A 19,490-nucleotide genomic window follows, 5' to 3' on the forward strand; every position below is an offset into this window, starting at 1 on the left:
CCTCCTCCACCAGAAACAGATAAGGCAGAGGAGCAGCTCAACCATGGTTTCTGTTTCTGAAGTAAGCAGAGCAAACCTGTTAGCAAAACAAGGCTTCTATACTGTCTAGAGAATGTCAGAAGAACCAGCTAGGGCAAAATAAATTTTTATTGAGTAGTTACTATTTTCCAAGTAATGTGACGTGGTTTTGTCAACAAACACAAAGACTATTGCTTTTAGTGTGATGTGAGCTTATCCTGTGAAATAAGGAATAAGGACTATACTTATTTAAAATCAAATTATATAATGTTTTAGAGGGCGAACTTATTATTAAAATAAACTAGAGCATTTTCTGCTGTAGTAGGATTGATTTTAAGAGGAAGAATGCTTGAAATTTTAAATAATTAGTATTTAGACCTTACCAAATATGTGTCAAATATATAAGACAATAAAAATAAGGGAGTAACCCTCATTCCTAATCAGCAAAATGGAAATGAATTTTTCTAAGGTATATCATTTTCCATTCATAATGGAGCTTTTCTTAACTAGAGTTTTGGAAAGTTTTAAAGCATAATCTCCAAGGTATAGAATGGTAACTAATTAATTTCTCTTCAATCTATATAGAAAGGAACTAGTGTGATCTATTCTTGGGAGAATTGAGAAGATAATGACTTAATTCATTTCCATCTTCTCTAATTCAGATAAGATATTTAAATTAAGAAAGACTGCAAGAAAAATTATTTTAAAAGTCTGCTAATATACATAAGGGAGCATGTTATTTATATGAAGTAAATAGATGCAATAATTTTATGAGCAATTTAGCAACATTCAGTGAATAGTGATGTGACTATGAAAAGAACACCCTTTGCCTACCTTTTACCCAAAACACGTATTCCTGGAACAACAGATTGAGATGAGGAGAACACAGTTCAAATTAGCAGGGTTTCTGAGTGGGAAAGGTGAATGCGTTGGAACTACATACTTTCATAAGGTAAATTATACATATATTTTTAATTGAATTTACTACTTTAAAACATGAGAGCATGACTATGGCTTCTATTTCCTTACTTTTCCTGATTAATAATTGACCACTCTAAAAATTTTATCTTCCTCAATAGAGGTAGAAAATCCTAGAGTAAATGCTATATTTATTTCTAAATACTATATATTTATTCTATTTCATATTGTATTTTATTTGAAATATATATTTGAAATATTCATATTTTGCCTGTCTCTTAAATTTGTGTTAACTTCATTTCTGTATTTGCAATTTAAAAAGTATTAGGAGGAAGAATTATAATTATTTGCAAATAATTTCAAATGTATTCCAATCAATTTTATCCTGGGTTCTATTGTTATGAATACATAGAAGATATTTGGAATAATAGATAAAATTACATGTCATCCAACTTGGAACATTGCAAGAAGCTAATAAAATAATTGTATAATATTTATGGTTCTTATTTTAATACCATCTTATTCTCATCAAACATCTGATTGTTTTTATGAGGTACAATATGAAAACTTTATTTTCAGTATATCTCAATATGTACTTTATTTATCTGTGGTTTTTGCCCATGATTTCAACATGTCATACTCAGTAATAAATCTGCTCTGCATTATAAAGAATATTTATCTTTAAATTCCTAAAAAATATTTATGACATATGAATGAAATCCTTGCCTCATTGCCTAAAATACATTAGCAGTTTTAATCTACATATAAAACATTTACTTTTTGGGTTATCTACTGTCATGATTACTTTTCAATTAGCACAACCTACTAAAAGTCATTTTTGTTCAGTGAACTTTGTCATTAATTGGTATTTCTCTGTTTTTAATGATGATTCATACTCCACATTAGAAAAAAGCTCTGTTGTGGTGTTGCAGACTTGTAGTTTCTCTGTGATTAACCTTCGCATCATTCATAAAGTTGTACTTACTTTGCTATTTGAGCAACCTAGTGTCAGGTTTTATTGCAACTATTGCTATGTGAAGTTGTTTTTTATTCTATTTCTTTTTTTATTTCAAAGTTAGGTCTTCTCATGAAGTTTGATTGAGTTGTAAGCAATGATTTTCCACTTTTGTTTTCTTCTTTTCTGTCCAGGATTAAAAGCTCTTCTTATTTTGCTTTATCTATGCTATAATTTCTTTTAAAAAGCTCATTCCTTGCAGTTATGATGCCCTCTGAAATAAAGTACATGCTACAAAATGTGGAATAGGTCATCTTGAACAATATTAAAATGTAGGCTGTTTCTTTGTTGTAGTTTTTTAAACTTTAATTTTGATTACAATTTAAAAAACAAAACAACTAAATTGTTCCTGAATTTTATATTACAGTTACCATCTCTTTATGAGAAATATTAATGAGCAATTGTCCTGTGTCTAAAGCACATCAATATTCTTTGGTATTTATTTTAATATAATTCATTAAATTGTTCAAACCTGACTTCAACTCTAAGCTTTGCAGAAGAGGAATACACAGCTCTTGCATTTTAAGCCACAGACCCTCAAAGGATTCTCTAGCATGGCATTCATCTGTGAGCAAAGTTTTGCTAGCCACATGTAACAAATGGGGCTTTTCCAAAATACCTTGTTAAGAGTGAGAGCTAGTACTCATACCAGGTTTAGCTCTAAAGCCTGCAGTAGGAAATACTATAATTCTATGGACTCACCAAGAACATCCAAAGTAACTGTATCGTCATGATTCTGTAAGAAGGAAATGATTAAAAGTCAGCCCTGAAGCATAAATTTTAGAAGTGACTTGATGCTGATGACTCTCCTAATAGTTCCTTTTGTGACCAGGAGAAATTCTCCTTCACGATTCTACATGAGAAATATTGAAAGTTTCCCACAAGCTTGCACAAGTTTAATGCGATCTTTTAGTTATTCTGTTGTTTGAAGTAGGAACTAAACCCTGCAAATATTGAAACTTCAGTCAATTTCACTACATCATAATGTGCTTATTCAACTACTGATATCATTTCTCCAGAAAATCTATCTACTCAAAACCTACTGTTTCTCTTTGAGCAAAATATCAAAATTGATAAAGTTTAGCAATTTGTAAAACCGCATCATTACAGGGTCACATTATTTTGTGGTTACAGTTCAATGCCAAATTGATGGACTTTGGGATCTGTCTAGGGATCGGTGGAACACATCTCTGGGTGTATCCATGTGGGTCATGAAGGTGTGGCTTAGAGATCTAGGTCTGGTCCCATACCCCTTGCTTTGTTCACTGTTCTTCTCCTGATCTACTTTTCAGCCACCATGAAGTAAATGTCCTTGCTCCTTCATGCTTTTCCACCATGATGCTTCTGCCTTGGAGGGAGCCCACCATGAAATTAATTCCCTGATACACAAGGTAGGTTATACCTCTCTTCCTTTAAGTTGTAGGTGTTAGATATTAAGCTCCAGGAAATTAAGAAACCTGACAAATACACCTTCCAAAAGGTTAGCTAATCTGAAACCACTTTGGATCCTAATTTTTCCTTTGTTGTGAGTGTTTACCTTCATTCCTTCTTCCTAGTACTTTAATTAACACTAGAGCCACATTGAAGGTCATATTCCTAAAAGAACTTTTGCAAAATTTATTTTCTTTCCTTGTTTTGATAAGGTTGGCTAAGGGTATATTGAATTTGTTCATTCTTTTGAAAAACCAACTTGATTCATTGATGTTTTTGTATCATTCCTTTAGTCTCTATTGTATTGATTTCTGCTCTGATCTTTATAATTTCCTCCCTTGTAAGAACTTTGAGTTTGTCTTTCTCTTCTTTTTCTAGGAGTTTGAGTTTCAGCATTAGGTTGTTTATTTGAGCTCTCTCTGTTTTCTGAGTATGGGCATTCACTGCTATGAATTTCCCTCATAGAACTGCTTTCATTGTGTCCCATAGATTCCTGTATGTTGTATGGGCATTATTATTTAATTGTAGAAACTGTCTAATTTCTTCTTTAATTTCCTCTGTGACCCATCGGTTTTTCAGGAGAGTGTTATTCAATTTCCATGTGTTTGTGGGATTCTTGTGGTTTCTAATGCTATTGATCTCCAATATTAGTGCACTATAGTCTGATAATATACAGGGGATAACTTCAATTCCTTTACATTCACTTAAGCATGTCCTATGAGCTAGCATGTGGTCTATTTTGGAGAATGACCCATGTGAAGCCAAAAAGAATGTATATTCTGATTTTGTGGGGTGGAACATTCTATAGACATCTATTAGGTCCATTTGTTCAAAAGTTTGGTTCAGTTCTATTATTTCATTGTTGCTTTTTCTGTCTAGGTGATCTGTCTGTTTGTGACAGTGGGGTATTGAAGTCTCCCACTACAATTGTATTAGTGATTATTTGGTTTTTCATGTCCATTAATATTTGTTTTGTATAGTTGGGAGCATTACAATTTGGTGTATATATATTTATGATTGTCATCTCTTCCTCTTGGATTGTTCCCTTTACAAGGATGTAGTGACCTTCTTTGTTCTTCTTAATTAGTTTTGGTTTGAAATCTACCTTGTCTGCAAATAAAATAGCTACCCCTGCTTTTTTCTGGGTTCGTGTGGTGTGGAGAACTGTTTTCCATTCTTTTGCTTTCAGTCTATGTATTTCTGAGTTAGGTGTGTTTCTTGTACATAGCACATTGTTGGATTTTGCTTCTTAATCCATTCTGCCAGTCTGTTTCTTTTTATTGATGAGTTGAGGCCATTTACATTGATGGTTATAATTGATACATATTGACTCATACTTGTAATGATATTTTACTGCTGTTGGCTCTTCTATTTTTTATTTTTCTCCCTTTCCCTTTAATTTCTTGCCTTGCCTAATGGGTTCACTCTGTTGGTCCTTGTGGAGTTGTGACCCTCACTGTCTTTTTCTAGGATATTGTTTAGAATTGGGTGTACTGCTGGTTTGGTATTCATGAAGTTTCTCAGGTGTTCTTTGTCATGGAAGTATCTAATTTCCCCATTGATGCTGAAAGGTTATTTTGCAAGATACAACAGTCTAGGTTGGCGGTTATTTTCTTTTAGGGCTTCAAATACTTCACTCCCAGCTCTCCTTGACTTGAGGATTTGTGTTGAAAGGTCCATTGTGATTATGATGGGCTTTCTTTTGTGTGTGATTTGTTTCTTTTCTCTAACTGCTTGTAGGATTTTGTTCTTCTGGTGGGTTTCTGGGATCTTGACTATTATATGTCTAGGTGTAATTTTTTTTTTATCATGGCTAGTTGTAGTTCTATATGCCTCACTTATCTGTATGTCAAATTCTTTCCCTCTGTTTGGGAAGTTTTCTGTCTTTAATTCTGTGAATAGTTATTTTTATGTCATTTGTACTTTCTCTTGCTTTTTCGTGGACTCCTATCAGTCTTATGTTATTCTTCTTTGCATCATATAGCAGCTGTTGGATCAATTTCTCATGGTCCCCTACTATTTTTAAGAAATCTCTCTTTTGATGGTCACTAAGTACAATCTTATCTTCTATATCTGATATTCTATCTTCACATTCACTCACTGTGCTGTGAATACTTAATCTCCTGAATATCTGTTTGAATCTGTTTCATGGATTCCGCTTCCTTCCTATGTTGAACATTCATGGTTTCCCTTTCTTTCCTATGCTGGGCATTCATGGCTTCCATCATGATCATGAGCTCATTTTTTTTTTTTTATTTGTTTCTGTTCTAGAGTCTCTAATCATGTCTTTCATTTTGCTCATCATCTCTGTAGTTATCTGGGAAATTATTTATGTTTTGAATTTTTCTAGACCCGCATTCATCTGTTTTGTTACTTCCTGTGCTATCAGTTCAGGGTGTCCAGATGGTTGATTATCAGTTTTCCACCTCATTTCCCCAAGAATTTCCCTTTGGTGAGCTGGAAGTCTGGCTTTGTGCCTTGCTTAAGTGTCTTCTCATTTCTAATTTTGTTCTTAGGGCTGTTTTTTGGTTTGATTCCTGGGATGATACTTTAATATTGCTTATTGTGAGTAACTTTGTTACTTGTGTTTAGAGCCCTTAAGGAGTGACTGCTTCTCAGAGATATCTTCCAGGTATAGCTGGTCTTTTTAGGCTTTGAATCTCTAATGACTCAGGCAATCTCATTTTCATTATACCAGGGAGGACTACTGATTAGATCAATCATGACACCTTAGTCCAATTGCTACAATCAGCATCAGCAGTAGCATCAAACACACCTTAGAAAATGACAATTTGTGGTAGCAATTAATCTGTCACCTTTAACCACATGAGCTAGATCAAAATTGAAGACCAGCCCAAAATATGGTTGTAGTAAATAAACCCTTCAATATAGCAAATTTACTCTTCGGGATAAGGATTTAGGAGGGGGTGGAAAGAAAGGGATACAGAGACAGAAGGAGAGGAAAAGATTAGAAGGGAGGCTAGAGGACACAGGAAGATCACACAAATTTTGGGTGACAGTTGAAGATAAGAGGAAAAGACAGAGTGAAGGAATGTAGACAAGATGAGAACAAACTAACAGCCATAGGAGAGCTAGAAACTTTACTCACCTTCCTGTAAGAATAGTGACAGTTGAGAGAAGTGAAGAGAGAGAAAAACAATCCAAAATAGGACAGGAACAGGAACAAAAAGGGAGAGATCTAAATCCATTCCTCTCAGTAAGCCAGCTGTAGTTCACTGAGATTCAGTCTGATTTCTGGCTGCAAGGTCCAAGTTGAGGTCCCTAACCTCTTGCAGGATTGAACTCTGCAAGGCTCTACTGCAGGATCTAGCTGTCCTTCCCCCAAGATGAGCCCAGGTTTCTATGGGATGTGTTAATCCCACCAATTTACCTACCACAGTGGTCAAGAGTACATTCATTACAGAAATTGTCTTCACTTTCCCAATAGGCTTCAATTTTCATTGAGGAGCCTCACAGAGGCCCCCTCTCTGTTGTTCACTTCTGCTCTATCTTCTGGAGCTCATAAGCATGGCCTTCATGGCCCCTCAGTGCCTCTGCAGTGTGGATTCAGATAACGTGCTGCCCACACAGCAAGCTCCAGGGGCGCTGGTGTCTGTGTGTTGGAGGTTGTGGGTGGGGAGTGCTTGCAAAATTTCCTTATTCTTTCTAATTTAATGGCACCCTTATGTTGTGTTAAATAAAACAGTGGGCTGCTAAGCTAGGAATGGAAGACTATGTTTTTCTAGTTGAATGTAGCACTTTTATTCACAGACAGGATAAGGGTGTTTTAGAGTATAGGGGTAGAAGCCAGAATGTCTGTTATAGCTCAAGCAAGAAAACACTCCAATGGTAAAATTCTTTACTTTAGGTGGAAGGTTAGTCTTTTTCAGTCATGGCTTTCAAATGATGGTATGAGGGCCACACGTATAATGGAGGATGATCTACTTTATTTAAAAGCTACTGATTTAAATTTTAATTTCATCATAAAATATCTTCATGGAAATATCTAAAATATTGTTTAACCAAATATCTGGGTACTGGTGCCTAGTGAAGTTGACACATAAAACTATTTATCAAAAAGCCTGAAGTAGTTTAAGGGATTGGCTCATACAGATAGGGGAAAGCTGGCAATTAAAAAAATCTTCATGGAAGTCCAGAAGGCTGCAAAATTTAAAATTTAAGCTAGCAGTAGCTTTCCTGATAGAATTCTCTCTCTTTCTATCAGGGTCTTTAACTGATAGGATGCCACCCTCGCCTCATTAAATGAATTGTGTCTGCAAATAAAAGAAGTAGAAAAATGCATGGGAAAGAAAGTTTGAATGATAAGCTTGAGTGTTTTTCAAAGGTTTCTAATGGAAAATATTTTACTCCTCTTTTCTCCTTATTCAATGAACTGGTAAAATGTGCAGTGACAAGATAAAATATTAAAAATGGATTTAAGAAGTTTAATATTATTATTAGAATCTAATTATTTGTATTTATCATACTTTTAAATGCTATGATAGTTTTCTTTTCTGTTGTTAAATTCTTTTCTTGGTACATTGTAGGTATAGAACACAATTACATTTCTCATTGGGAATTGTACCTTTACATGATGCATCTTGGCTCTTATTTTTTCCCCATTCCTAGCCCTCCCTTCACCCCCTCCATCTTTTCCTATTTACAAAGACTTTATTTCCATTTTTTCCATTTCTCATCATTTTTCCTTTCCCTTCTTTCCTTTCCCCTGCCCCTCTCACTACCCCTACCCCTTTGGACCTTTTCTTCCTATTTTGCATCATGGATTATTCATTCTAATCATTGGTACTTTTTAGGTATACAATATAATAACATTCATCATTGGAAATTTGCACCTTTACATAATCTCTCTTGGTTCTTATTTTTCACCCTTGCCCAGTCCTCCCTTCAACCCCTCTATTCCTCCCTACTTACAAATATTTTGTTCTTATTTTTCCATTTTCTCATATTAATTCCATTCCCTTCTTTCTTTTCCCCTACCCCTCCCATTTCTTTCCCCTTTGCCCATTTTCTTCTTATTTCACATTACCTATGATACGTTTTAGTCCTTATTTACACTTTCAGTTTCTCACACCAGAGAAACCATTCAGTATTTATTCATGTGTGTCCTATTTATTTCACTTAAGAGTATCACCTCAATTTGGATCCACGTAGATATAAATGTCTCTAGTTTCTCATTTTTTATGGCTGAGTAGTACTCCATTTTATAAAAAGCCCACATTTTCTTTACCGAGTCTCCAGTTAATGGGCATTTGGGCTGTTTCCAAATTTTAGCTATTACAAACTGTGCTGCTATGAACATGGGTGCACATATATCACTGTGGTATGATTCCTTTAATGCTTTAAGGAAGATGCACAGCAGGGGAATAGCTAGGTCAAATGGGAATTCCAGACCTAGTTCTTTGCGGTATCTCCATACTGATTTCCATAGTGGTTGCCCCAGTCTAGACTCCCACCAGCAGTGGAGCAGGGTTCCTCTTTCCCCACAGCCCCGCCAGCATTTGTTATTGGTTGATTTCATGATAGCAGTCATTCTTTCTGGAGTGAGGTGGAATCTCAGCTTTGTTTACATTTGCATCTGTCAAATGACCAGTGATGTTGAACATTTTTTCATGTATTTATTTGCAATTTCTACTTCTTTGTCTGAGAAATGTCTGTTCATTTCAGATGCCCATTTTTGGATTGGGTCTTTAAATTTGGGAGGTCTGATCTTTTTAAGTTCTTTATAGATTCGAGATAGTAGGCCTTTGTCTGAGGAAGAGCAGGTGAAGATTTTTTCCCACATTGTGGGTTGTCTGTTCACAGTGCTGGTGGTTTCTCTTGCTGTGCAGAAGCTTTTTAATAAGAAGAGATCCCACTTGTTGATTGTTTGTGCTAATTCATGGGCAACTGAAGATTTGTTCATAAAATCTTTTCCTACATTGATGTCTTCAAGAGTTCTACCTAACCTCTGTTCCAATTGGTTCAGAGTTTCTATTTTAATATTTAGATCTTTAATCCATTTTGATTTTAGTTTAGTGCATGATGAGAGATATAGGTCTAGTTTTAATCTTTGGCTAGTTGAAACCCCAATATACTAGGAACAGACATTGAGGACCACAACCCCAGGAAGCAAAGCAGAATGAACCCATCTGGCATGACAAGAAATTAAATGTAAAGGGGGAGAACCCAACAAAAAGAAAAAGTCATGGCAATGACAAGTCAATACATTTCAGTTATAACTATCAATGTTAATGGTCTCAATTCACCAATCAAAAGAAATAGACTGGCAGAATGGGTCAAGAAGCAAAATCCAACAATATGCTGCATACAAGAAGCACACTTAATTCGAAAAGAAACTCATAGACTGAAAGTTAAAGGGTAGAAAACAATACTCCATGTGACAGGAACCCAAAAAAAGGCAGGAGTAGCTATCCTCTTTGCAGATCAAGTAGATTTAAAACCAACACTGATTAAGAGAGACAAAGCAGTACATCCTTGTAAAGGGAATAACCCAAGAGGAAGAAATGACAATCATAAATATCTATGCACCAAACACTAGTGAGCCCAACTATATAAAACAAATACTAATAGACATAAAAAGTCATATATGCTCTAATACAATTGTAGTGGGGGACCTCAACACCCCACTGTCAAAAATAGATCAACTAGACAAAAAATAAGTAATGAAATAATAGAACTCAATCAAACTCTTGAGCAAATGAACTGAACAGATGTTTATAGAGTCTTCCTCCCCACAAAATCATAATACACATTCTTCTCAGCTGCACATGGGTCATTCTCCAAAATCGACCACATACTCACACATAGAACATGTTTAAGTAAGTGCAAAGGAATTGAAGCTATCCCCTGTATATTATCAGACCAGAGTGCAATGAAACTGGAGATCGATAGCAAAAGAAACTCAAAATAATTCATAAATACATGGAAATTGAACAACATACTTCTGAATAACCAATGGGTCACAGAGGAAATTAAAGAAGAAATCAGACAGTTCCTTCAATTAAATGACAATGACAATACAACATATCGGAATCTATGGGACACAATGAAAGCAGTCTTACAAGGGAAATTCATAGCAGTGAATACGCATATTAGGAAAACAGAACGAGCCCAATTAAACAACCTGATGCTGAACCTCAGGCTTCTAGAAAAAGAAGAGCAGGCCAACCCCAAAGATCATACAAGGGAGGAAATTATAAAGATCAGAGGAGAAATCAATACAATGGACACTAAGAGAATGATACAAAAAATTAATGAAGCCAAGAGTTGGTTCTTTGAAAGAATCAACAAAATGGACAAACCTTTAGCCAACCTTGTCAGAAAAAGGAAAGAAAAGGCCCAAATCCATGCAATTAGGAATGAGAAGGGTGAAATTACAACAGACCCAGCAGAAATCCAGAAGATCATTAATACCTACTTCCTGAACCTATACACCCATAAGATGGACAACACAGAAGAAATGGACAGATTCCTAGATACATATGAATTACCAAACTTGAACGAAGAAGACCTAAAAATTCTGAACAACCCAATATCAACCAATGAAATTGAAAATGTAATTAAAAACTTATCAACTAAGAAAAGCCCAGGCCCTGATGGATTCACTGCTGAATTCTACAAGACATTTAGAGAGGAACTGCTGCCACTACTGTTTAAACTCTTCATATTTTATTAATATTTGTGTTTATAAATTATCAGTAGATATATTTTAAAAATAAAAGCAGTGCATAGATTTTTTCTTGTGTGTTTTGAATTTCTAATATCTCTTTCAATTCTGCAATGCTTAAAAGTATTTAATCTAGACTTATGTATTTAATTATCTGTAAGAGGTTCACATTAATTTCCACAGAAACTATGAAAACAGAAATGAGATAAGCTAAGGATGCAAACTTACCTTCTATTTTATATATTTATTTTTATTTGTTTCAATAATTACTCCTTGCCTTCCTCCTCATCTGTCTGTCTGCTTTTAAATTATATACAAATAGCACAACAGTTTTTAAGCCTTTGTCTTTTCCAAACTTGTACTGTCTTGTACTAACTTGTAGTGCATTGTACTAACTGCTGTTTTTTTCTTTTTTTATTGGTACATTTTAGGTACACAACACAATTACATTTCTCATTGGGAATTGTACTTTTACATAATGCATCTTGGTTCTTATTTTTTCCCCATTCCTAGTCCTCCCTTCACGCACTCCACCCTTCCCTATTTATAAAGACCTTATTTCCATTTCTCATCATTTTTCCTTTCCCTTCTTTCCTTTCCCCGGTCCCTCCCATTACCCCTACCCCTTTGGACCTTTTCTTCCTATTTTGCATTATCAATTATTCATTCTAATCATTGTTACATTTTAGGTATACAATATAATGACATTCATCATTGGAAATTTGCACCTTTACATAATCTCTCTTGGTTCTTATTTTTCACCCTTGCCCAGCCCTCCCTTCAATCCCTCCATTCCTCCCTATTTACAAAGATTTTGTTCTTATTTTTCCATATTAATTCTTATTTTTCTCATATTAATCTCATTCCCTTCTATCCTTTCCCCCACCCCTCCCACTTCCTTCCCCTTTGCCCCTTTTCTTCCTATTTTACATTACCTATGATACATTTTAGTCCTTATTTACACTTTCAGTTTCTCACACCAGAAAAACTATTCAGTATTTATACATGTGTGTCCTATTTATTTCACTTAAAGAGTATTGCCTCAATGTGACTCCACTTAGCTATAAATGTCTCTAATTTCTCATTTTTTATGGCTGAGTAGTACTCCATTTTATAAAAAACCCACATTTTCTTTATCCAGTCTCCAATTCATGAGACCAATTTGGCACCACCTGAAGTCTGTTGTCACCAAATGCTCTAGTCTCCTCAGGTACCCAGGACCTGGATCCTCAGTGATCACCTACACACCCCAATTGGCCTGAGGAGATGGACATGGGTCAATAAAAACCTGTCACATACACAGATTCTGGTACATAAAATACAGTGTTTTACAATATTTCCTCAAACAAATGTGTTGTCAATCAATAAAAGTAGAACAACCTACATAATTTTACCTGCATATGTATTCACACACAGGGGCTTTGAATGAGCCACAATGAACTATAGGATTCTTGTATTCAGGAAGAAAAAAACAATGGCCTGTTTTCTAACAAATACAATAAAATTTAATCTGCTGATTCCATACTCCATTAAGCATTATGAATCACAGGCTAAGAACGAAAGGATTTTTTTGATACTAGGATAAATGAGTTAGTTGTATTTTCTTTGCCTTAAATGTCTTTCTTCCCTAGTCATACCAAACTTCTTCACTGATAATGGCCAGCTATTTAGTTCAGGATTTCCGCACCATAGATGATTCAATTTCTGGAAATTTATTTTCTTTACCTCCATATTCTCATAACTTTTCTGTATTTTCTATATTTTTCATCTCTCTATATATCTATGTATAGATATAGATATTTATATCTCCAAAGAAATGACTATATATGAGGCATAATCACAAATTACAATTTTTAAATAAAAACTATATTACAGTAAAAGACACATTACCATTAAACTCCTTCAAAATATATCTCATGCCTTCCAGCATACTTACACCTGCGAAGCAATTCTGGAAGTCCTCATTTGTAACTTCAGTTTTGCTGTCATGGTGGCCTTGGTCTCTCTAATTAATTCAAATATTTACCTTCCATGGCCAATTTGACTTTGAGGAAGAACCAAAAGTCACACAGTGTCAGATCAGATGAATAGGATAGATGAGGACACACCTTATGTTCTTTATGGGCCTGCCTTTCTGTTGGATAGCACTCGACACTAGCATTTATGGAATTTTGATAATACTTTGTAAGTGCACGAAAGAGGATTTCCAGAACTGCTTCAGAAAGTAGCAAGAATGATGTAATAATTGTGTTTGAAGCAAGTGGATGCATTTTGAGGGGGATTCATAGCAATGTGCCTTTTACACTTTAAAAAACATTCATTGTATATTTTGATCACACCCATACTTGTTATGAATTCCACACTTGCTTTGTGGTTTGTGTTGCATACCTCTAGAGCAAATACCTACTTAGTCTTTTTGGTTAAAGGACTCATCTTAATATTAGACCCAAGAAATTGTACACGTAACTATGAAAATAAAATTGTCTAGAAATTTTTGTCAATCAGCTCCATATAATTATATTTTAAATAGGTTAGATACATTTAGGGATTACATTTTTCTATAAGACTTGCTAATACAATCTTATCACCACCCCTCACCTGCTCTATGTCCTCCAGTTTAAGAAAAATAATAACTTTATAGAACTATATCACTAATAATATAACTAATTCCTTATTTCACTTATCCTCAATTTATGTCTTTCAACATATTTTGTATTTTTCCTCAAATGATCTTTCTTGAGTCATGGAAAATGTTTCCTTCTTATTCACTGTAATTTGTTTCTTTGTTCTTATATGATTAAATTCTTTCAGACTAATACTGTTAGTCTCTTTTCCCAAAAATATGTGATTAAAAAATGCCTATGTTAGGGCCAGAGATGTAGCTCAGTGGCTCAGTGCCTGCCTAGCAATCACGAAGTCCTGAGTTTGATCCCCAGTACCAGAAAAAATAAAATTCCTATATTAGAAAAGGCTTAACCAATGATGATATCCATGCCAACCTAATATTTGCTGCTATGATATATTGATTAAATGCTTGAAAGAAATGTAGTATAAATACAGCATTTGTCTGGGAATGGTGACACATTCTTGTAGTTTGTATCCCAGTACTCTGGGAAACTGAGGCAAGAGGAACCCAAGTTCAAGAACAGCCAAGGCAACTCAGTGGTTTAGGAAGACTCTGTCTCAAAATTAAAAATTAAGAAATGAGGTCTTGGCATATTGCTCAGGAAGGAAGTCCTGGATTCAATACCCAGTACTGCCAGAAAGAAAGAAGGGAAGAAAAGGTAGAAAGGAAGGAAGGATGAAAGAAAGGAAAGAAAGAAAGAAGAAAGAAAGAGAGAATGAAGGAAAGAAAAGAAAGAAAGGAAGGGGAGGGGAGAGGAGGAGAAAAGAAAAGGAGGAAAAGAAATACAAAGTAGTAGGAAGGACATTCTGACCTTTCTTTCACTTCTGGAAAGCAAGAGGTAAAACTCTCATGTGAAAGGTACCTTTCTTGAACCTAGAGCATGAGACACCAGAATAGAGGCCAGCAGAAGTCTCTAAAATGAATCTGGCTAAAGTAATACTTTTCTTTCTTCTCAGTTTTCACATTAATTTGTCAAAGCCAAAACTCCTTTGTCTTCTCATGATTACATGATCTACATACAAGTCTGTGTTTAATTTAGCACATTAGCTTAAGGTTCTCATTGTTTCCTTGCATCCTCATTTTTCCTGTGTGGACTCCCATGTGCATGTACAAATTACAAGATAAAATTTGAATGTTTTATTTCCCTTAATCTCTAGAATGACAGTTGAATTGTTAGGTTCAGTTTGAGTCCTTTCTTTATAGGGAAGAGGAGGAATATTATCTGCTTTACAGAAAAATAATTGATTATGAAATTATCATAGGTTGAATGATATTTCCCCAAATTCCTGGGGATCCAGAAAATCAAAATTTGTGACCTCATTTGGAAGTAAGAGTTTTGCAATTATGATTAAGATAGTGCTCAAGACAAGATCCTACTGGATTAGGAGAGGTCTTAAATCTAGTGAGCATGTCTTTATGAAAGACAGGACAAGATACACAATGGACCATAAAAAGATAATGTGAACATGGAAGGAGAGACTTATGATTTACCTCTAAAGTAGGGAATGCAAATGTTTGTAGGAAGCTCATAGAGCTAGGAAAATGTTAGGAAAAACTCACTCTTTCTCAGAGCTCAGATAAGAACTGAATTTTCAACACCTTGATTTCATGCTCCTGGACTCCAGAACGATGAGAAAATGCATTTTTGTTGTTGGAAACTATCAAGTTTGTGAAAAATTTTACAACAGCCCTGGGAAACTATTACAGCGTTCATTTCATAAACACAGATAATTACGTGCCTCGCACTGATACCAACACTCTCTTGGCCCAGAGTTAGCCACCAGTTTATTAAGTTTAATTATAATGAACTCTAGGAATGACAGTCATAATAGATACAAATGGCTAAGTTAATTAACAGTTTAAAGAAGGGAATGTTGGAAACTATACTTTTTGCATTTTACCTTTTGCTATGTATTGCTTTGTTACGTTTGGATTATTGACATTTTAATGGCACTTTAGGGACTTAACATGTCATCTAAATTCCATATAATTAATTCTTTCTTTACTTGCTGAAGAATGAATGTAATATTTTGTGGGCATGAAACATAGATTTACATGAAATATTGTGACATTCTCTCTTTGAACATTTATAAATAGAATAGGGTTTTACAATAATGTAATCTCAGATTGAAGACAAATTATGTCCCCTTTACTTACTAAGTTTGAAACACATACAGGAGAAAAATATATATGAAAATAGATATATGAAACTCAAAATTTAGGAGTACTTCATGGCCATGTAAACTCAAGTAATAGTGAAAAATCAAATGATTTCTAAGCTTTAAGAATGTCAGAATTAGACATGAAATTCTACACTTCTCTATTTTCTTTCTTATGTATCTCAACTTTTTGGAAGACAAAACTTCTTAAAACTTCTTGTAAGTTTTATTTGCTTCCATACTTTGTACAGAAATTTATTTAAGACAATCCATTTACATATTGCAACTTTTGAAATACAAGTTTAGGCAAATCAATTATTTTCTCCAAAGTATTAACACAATATTTCTTCGTTTCAGTATTTTCTGCCTATTTTATTAAAAATTTGATATAAAAGTATGTCAGCATCTACATATCTGTGTTAAAAAACATAAAATGAGCCCTGAATATAAGCAAACTAGAGTAGTTCATTGTCATTGGAATAAAAGTTGGATTGAGAAGAAATGTGGAATAGGAATAGCTAAAATAAAAACTGAGGAGCATTTTGCCTACTGTAAAGAGAGATATGGGACATTTTTAACAAGGTTCACATTTGAAAGACTTTTTTGGTAGTGAGCATATTCAATGGAAATGGACACTGAAGTTGTGAGTGAGCAAGGAAGGTAGTGGAGGGAAATCCTTGGGGAAAGTTCTGACAACAGTGGGTGCAGACACAAAGAAATGGATTCATAGGGAAGGAGAACCTAGATGGATGCTAAAATTCCCAGTAGCTGACAACCTATAAAAAGCTCCCTTTTTTCTGTTTTCTTACATAGCATAAGACCATTAGGAACAGCATTTGTTTTGATAAAAAGCTAACTCACAAGAGTGTTAAGAATAACGCCAAAGAGTTTTGCTAAATGTTTAGGCAGTGAGAAAAGGAAATATACTAATCACTGAATTATTCAGAGGCTGATTATATAGGTGATGGACTTTTTCAGATGTTTCTGTATCTTTTTTTTCTATTTTCCATCTGTTGCTCACAATTGGTCTTTTCACTGTTCATTAGTCTTTTTACCAGAGGGCTAGGAATTATTTTGAAACTCTGAAGTCTTTAAATGTTGCATCTTGGTTGCATCTTAATTGAGAGTTTGTTTGCTTGTTTCTGTTACTGTGGGTTATAGCAATACATTTCCTAGCATCAAAGAGTATTTCAGAGCAGGAATAGCTCTTGAAAACTATCTAATCCATCCAAATCAAACCTCAGATTTTCTCAAAGTTAAAACCTTCACTGAGGTCACTGTCTATTGCAATGCGATAGAATTGTAAGTTAGCTTTACAAAGGTTTATCAGAAATTCTATAGATCTGTTTATTTACTGTTCAGTCCCACATCACTTTTTGAAAAGTTGTTTTGCATATCTTTAATTTTTGATGAAAACTTCATCTGTCTCCTGTCATACAATATGCCTCCAGGTTGTTTTCCTTTAAAGCATGGCTACAGAGTAGCAAGCCTACTTCCTTCCAATAGTCTCTCTCTTCTCTGGTTTTATCAAAACATGCAAACAAGTCCTCCATTTGTAAAACTATTTGTAACAGTTTACAGAAATCATCACTATAATGAAATATGAGATGAGAAGAAGCAGCGTATTTAGAGAAAAATCCCTTCTTTTGATAATACAATAATTTGGATCTTGAATATCTCCAAAAGGGCCTTATGTAGGCTTAGTCCTCAGTGTAGTTTTCTTACTAAGTGGTGGACATTTTAGGGTGGAGTCTAGTGGAAGGAAGTTAGGTCTCTATGGATGTGTCTTTTTTTTTCCCATTAAGTTTATTGGTACATTTTAGGTATAAAATACAGTTACATTCATCACTGAGATCTTGTACCATTACATTAGTATCTTGGTTCTTATTTCTTTCCCCTTCCTTTGCCCTCCCTTCACCCCCTCTACCCTTCCCTATTTGCAAAGACCTTGTTTCCATTTTTTTACTTTTCTCATATTTTTTCTTTTCCCTTCTTCCCTACCCCTACCCCTCCCACTTCCCCTGCTCTTTTAGACCTTTTCTTCCTGTTACACAATATCAGTTATACATTTTTTTAAATTACAATATCAAGATCTAGGAGACATTACCACAGATTTTACAGAATTTAAAAGGATATAGAAAGCATATTACAAAAATCCTTTTTGAAATAAATTTGACAACTTCTAAGAAGTACCTTGGAAGACAAATTAATGAAACTAACTCTGGAGGAAATATAAAATTTGAATAGCACCTATTAAAGAAAGTATATTCCTAGCTTGAAAACCTACCTATATGACAATGGTAGGCTCATATACATTTTAACTGATAAATTATATCAAACAATTAAAGCAGAAAAAAGAAGGAACACTTCTCCCCTCATTTTAGGAACTCAACATTGTGCTAATCCTAAAACTGGATAAAAATAATAGAAGAAAAAGTATGAACATAGATAGAAATTTGTTTAATAAAACAAACTATTGGAAGTCAGATCTGGCAGGATGTAGAAAGTGGTTTTGTTATAAGGATGGCAGTGTTGGTTCAGCATTGGAAGATCCACCCCCAAAAGTCATCATTTTAACAGAGGAAAGGAAAAAGCCATATGATCCTGTCAGTAGTTGGAGAAAAAGTATTGGACTAAATTCTAGAGCTGTTCATGATAAAAGCTATCAGGAGACTAGAAGTAGAACAGAACCTTCTCAACAGATTAAAGACATGTACTCCACACTTCCAGCAAAAATGCCTTATATGAATGGAGAAGATACAATGCCTTCTCCTTAAGGCTGGGAACAAGGGTAGATATGCTTACTCTTTATCTGTCCATTAAACTTTGAAACCTAGGCCCAACCAAAATAGTCTGGCAATAAAATGACACAATTAGGATAGGATTGGCAAGGTAGAAGCAAAATCTTTATATGTAGATGAAAGGATCATCTACAGAGAAAATACTAAGAAATCTCTAGGCGCCCCTAGAACTTGTATTTTAATTTAGCAGGATTAGAATAAACAAGGTATATATAAAAATTCAGATCTGTGTATACTTGCTCTAAATGAAGAATTGAATATTGAAATTTAAAAGTTATGTAGGAGTACACAGGACCTAGAAAAGTTAAAAAAAACAAAAAAAAAAACATTGTTGGAAGATGTTCAGTACCTAATTTTAAGACTTCTTCTAAAGCTACAGTAATGGAGGCAGTGTTGGTGTAAGGAAAGACATATAGATCATTTGAATAAAACAGAGAATCTAGAAATAGAACTACACATATATGGTCCACTGAGTTTTGAAAGATTATTTAACATTAGCATTTTGTAGAATACAAACTCAATTCAAGAGCCGAGGAAGAGATAGTGTTTTCAGCAAATGGCACTAGAACACCTGGTATCCCTATATAAAAAATTAACCTCAACCCTTTAATTTCATACATGAAAATAACTTGAAGGGATCTATGAACCTAAATATGAAAGCCTAAAAGTATAAAACTTTAAAAAATTATAAGGGAAAATATTTATGAATTCAGGGTAGGCAAGAACTACCTATGATACAAAAAACATGATGTATAAAAGAAAAAAATTGATAAATGAGATTCCATCAAAATTTAGAACTTTAAATGACATCATTAAAATGAAAAGTAGTCCTTAA

Source organism: Heterocephalus glaber, unplaced genomic scaffold, assembly GCF_053883595.1.
Source record: "Heterocephalus glaber isolate CG9 unplaced genomic scaffold, H.glaber_assembly_v1.0 deba00001481, whole genome shotgun sequence".
NCBI lineage: Eukaryota > Metazoa > Chordata > Mammalia > Rodentia > Bathyergidae > Heterocephalus > Heterocephalus glaber.